We start from the raw sequence: 4,460 nt of genomic DNA, 5'->3' as shown, positions 1-4,460 counted from the left end.
TGGAAAGGAGGAGATGGTCACATCAAACTCTAACATCAGACAAACAAAGGAATTCGAAGATCACGGGTTCCCAATACATCTCTTACTTCACGGAAGGGTTGTCTACCTCGGGCCACTAGGGTATCCAACAGTCGTGCTCTGGAGGCGTCATTACCCGGGCAATACCAAACTGCGTGATCGATGTCATCATAACCGGTTCGGCACCTACATATATTTTTGTCAACGAGGTTTATTCTGTAGAGATGTGCGTCTAGCGAGTAATGATTGGACATAAGTCTTGACATCACGCGAATGAATCCCCGACTTACATCTAGACCTTGGAATAATGGAATGTAACCACCGCCCAAGAGAATTACTTGTCCAATCGTTTTGCCAACTTAAAAGAGAACTCTGACGTGCTAATGGGAAAAATTCATCATGTGAAATTCTTCTATCATAAATCTCGCCTTGTTGTGCGCCCACCTTTGCGAGAGAGTCTGCCTTCTCATTGCCTGGGATTGAGCAATGTGAGGGGACCCATACAAAGGTAATCATATATGATCTTTCGACCAGCAAACTCATCTGCTCCCTTACCTTTGAAAGGAAATAAGATGAGGGCCTACCTTGTTTCATCGACCCAATAGCCTCAATCAAACTGAGACTATCCGAGAAGATCAAGTAATGATCAATGGGCATGTCGGAAATCATCGCCAATGCGAAGTTGATTGCTGCTAGCCCAGCAACATAAACGGAACAAGGTTCCTGAAGTTTCCGAAAGGCGGTTGAGTATTCATTGAAGACGCCGAAGCCAGTCGATCCATAAATACGTGATCCACCAGTGAAACATCTTCTATTGCAATCGACTTGTTGGTATTTTTCAGCAAAAATACGGGGAATTGAGATAGGTCGAGTCGATCTGGAACTCCTTGAATCGCCTGTTTCATGGAGAGATCATAGTCAATGGAGGAACTGAAGTTAGTAAAGCATAAACGAGGGGGTTATAGCACGGAAGGCTAATATCCGACGACATATAATTAAGATAGATTCGCACGAATCTAGACTGGATGCGATGTCAATTATACAAGGTCTGACCCAACCGGCTTATTGGTATTAGTGAAATGTGAAAATGTCTAGTGGTGGTCGTATTTCATCGCAATGTTTATCTTTTTATTATTATTATTTAACTTTATTAGGGAGGCTTTCAGCCTTTGGCTGGTTCGCATCCATTTATCTTTTTACACGAAACAGCTGTTTTCTGTGACGACACGCCTGCTATTCGCAGTATTGAATGTTGTGCTGCCGTGACATCGGCATTCGCTTGCTCAGCAATGTTTACAACATTTTTGCTTCTAACACCAGCAAGCTGCTTGTTGTTGCAGACCTTGTATGCTTGACATCGGACTGGATGCTCAATTCAAGCATTTCTTCGAAGTTTTCTGTTACTGACACTACCACTAGCCACAACTTGAATGCTTTTTCCGATTGAAAGTTGTTGGGTTTCATGCTTGAATCGAAAGTGCCTGATGACGGCCAACTTCGACGGCAAACGGTTTCTGGGCAAATGCTTCCTCGCAATACCGGTGATGAGATCCGACTTGAGCTTGGTTTTTGGTGACATGATTTTCTTTTTTGGTTCTGCTTGCTACGGCAATCAAATGGAAACTAATAAATTGTGTGATCCCTCTCCGCTCATATATCCTCCTATTGAATTCTAGAAACTTCGAAACAAATGTTATCAAGTGATTTGCAACAAAGTAGGTGATTTGTATTTATCGATTTCAATGATAGTTTGATTTGCTGGTGGACATACTGCAAGTATTGAAATTCTGAACTTTTCTTTCCACAGTTAATCACGAATAACTTTTTAACGGTTAAAAATGAGGTTAAAGTGTTCTGCGCAAAGTTTTTTCTTATAAAATTTCCCATATTTCTGCTGCATTTGATTGATAATAGCGCTATTTTTGATACCCACTTTTGATGATTGAATGCAGTGATGTACAACAAAAAACATCATTTTAGAGAATTTCAAAGATTGTAACTAACAAATTGGACACAGAAGATGTCGTAGCAATTTTTCTCTTATAGTTTTGACCCTTGGTAATTTGCAAAAAATATAAAAGGGTGAGAAAACTGAAATTTAAAGAACTCAAAATATTTATTGGATAATAGCTATGAAAAATGGACTTTTTTCAAAAATCTCGTCGGGGCGACCTCTAAACAACATTTCCCAGAGTTGCCGCCATACAAAAGTTTATTTGTAACACCCTTAGCTATCATTTAGAGGTTGAGCCTCCAGATTTTCAGGCATAGTGCAATTTTGAGACACCCTAATGCACACAGCCAAGGGCAATACGTCAACAATGAAATTGAACGCGTTCCAATTTTATTAGGTGGCTGTTTCTTGCTGAGAGGAAGCAAAAAGAGTCAAACTCAAGAACTGAAAGAATAGTCGTTTTATATAGTTTAATAAGGTCTTCCGGGTGAGCACCCCACCACGTCCCTGAAATTGATCGTAGAAAGTTGATCCTTTGTTGACACTTTTGTTTCAAATATTTAGTGTGGGTACCCCAACTGCATTTTGAATCAAATCAGACTCCAAGGTATTTGAAAGTAAAAGATTGGGTAATATCTCTGCCCAAAAGGTTAAGACGCAGTTGAGGCCCACGCACATTAGATCCGGATCAGACGCATTGCGGCAAAGTGAAAGCTAAATCTATTGTCTAACTGTCAAGTTTACGTCAACGCAACGCAAACTGATCTAATGTGGGTGGCCCGTTAGGCTGGAAACCGCTTCCTTGTAAACACTACCAATTCAATTTGGCCGATTTTACATCCATTTCAACTACTTCTTCAATATTTAAAATAGGGGAAATGGATGTCATGTTGGCCTAAATGCCCCTAATTTGGGCCCATGCATAAATTCAGTAATCGACTAAATTTTCAAAAGCGACCAAAATATCAATTAGTACCGTCTCAATGATGTGTTCATTTAGATAAAATTGATAAACAGCAGATATTTAGCGATGGGCCCAATCTTAGATCCATAGGCCAACATTAGAGCATTATCCCCTATGTCTTTTTTTAACTTTATTATAGAGATTTTTAGCCGAAGGCTAGTTCATCTCTTATGTCTCCAAGGGGGAATATTGGAATAATGTAAATTACTTGTTTGACCGAACAATTTAATAACAAATAGCTTAGATCCAAATCCAAAGGTGAAGAGTCCTTCAGGCTAAATCACTCGAAATGTAACAATACCATTGAATGAATGAAAATTTTAATCAGTTAAGTCAACTCAGCCCATAAAATGTAAGCAATTTTATGCTGTGTATGCTCTAATGATATTTAAAAATCCCTCTCACGAAAATGTGTGCAAATTCCTCTCCCAAACTGGACTATAATAGCAAGCAATATCCAATTACTGCTATCAACAGTTAATTTTTCCCTGATGACAAATTTCGCTTGGAGAACGATAACTACACGGTCAATGAGAATAACCCAAATTTGAGTTTAGTTCACCCATCAATCGCATAACGTGCACCAACTCAGCGATGAGTAAATTTGCCTCATGTTTTTCCAGGTTTTTCCAAGTTTGTCCAGGAAGAAATTCCCGAATATGAGAAAAGTAAAGATTGTTTTCACTCAGTCTATTGGTAGTACTCCTAGACATGAGTACTGAGTGAACTAAACTGAAATTTGGGTCGTTCTCATTGGCTGTATACCCTCATAGCTGAGTCAGCATCTAATTTTCCCGCCGTTGTTGATTTCAACCATCATTAGGAAGGATAAATTAATATTTTGTTACACTTTGTGCCGTGTGTACGTGCTTGTGACTTGATAACTAATTATCTTGCGATGTGGCAGTGCCTATGTTCAACAATATAGCTCTAACTGTCTCATTAATTCATGTCGGTATGGAAGTCAACAGAAATAAATATTCAAGAGCTAGGGGAAATAGCTCTAATGTTGGCCTATGGATCAAAAGATTGGGCCCATCGATAAAAATCTCCTGTTGCTCAATGCTTCTTAGTTTCTATTAAAAAATTGTCTAAATTTGATTTTGTATGTAATTGATTTTTTTTTTGATAACAACGTTGGTTTTATGAGGGTTCCGGACGCCAGATTTAGACTTGAAGACTATCTTAAAAACTCGATTAAACTTGCAATGTTACTTGGGTAGGGACGCACAGGCCGACATTAGGGTTAATAACCCTTCGTAGAAATAATACGAGGCTGTAAATAAGCATTTCGTATGCGGATGTTGATGACGCCCTACGTGATATTTGTGATATTTTGCAAATCGTCCATTCAGTCATCACAAAATAAAACAAGCTGTCGTCTATTTTGATATTAATCTTTCAATAAATATATTAGATAAATAACCACTGTCAAGCTATATAAATTAGATAAAATAAATAACCACTTATCAAAGCTGTCGGAAAACCGTGCATAAATCAGACTGTTATCAGAAAATGAAACCT

This window comes from Ochlerotatus camptorhynchus, unplaced genomic scaffold, assembly GCF_037179485.1.
Source record: "Ochlerotatus camptorhynchus isolate MF236.1 unplaced genomic scaffold, CSIRO-AGI_Acam_v1.1 ptg000371l, whole genome shotgun sequence".
Taxonomy (NCBI): Eukaryota; Metazoa; Arthropoda; class Insecta; order Diptera; family Culicidae; genus Ochlerotatus; species Ochlerotatus camptorhynchus.
Note: the sequence above shows the minus strand (reverse complement) of the source record.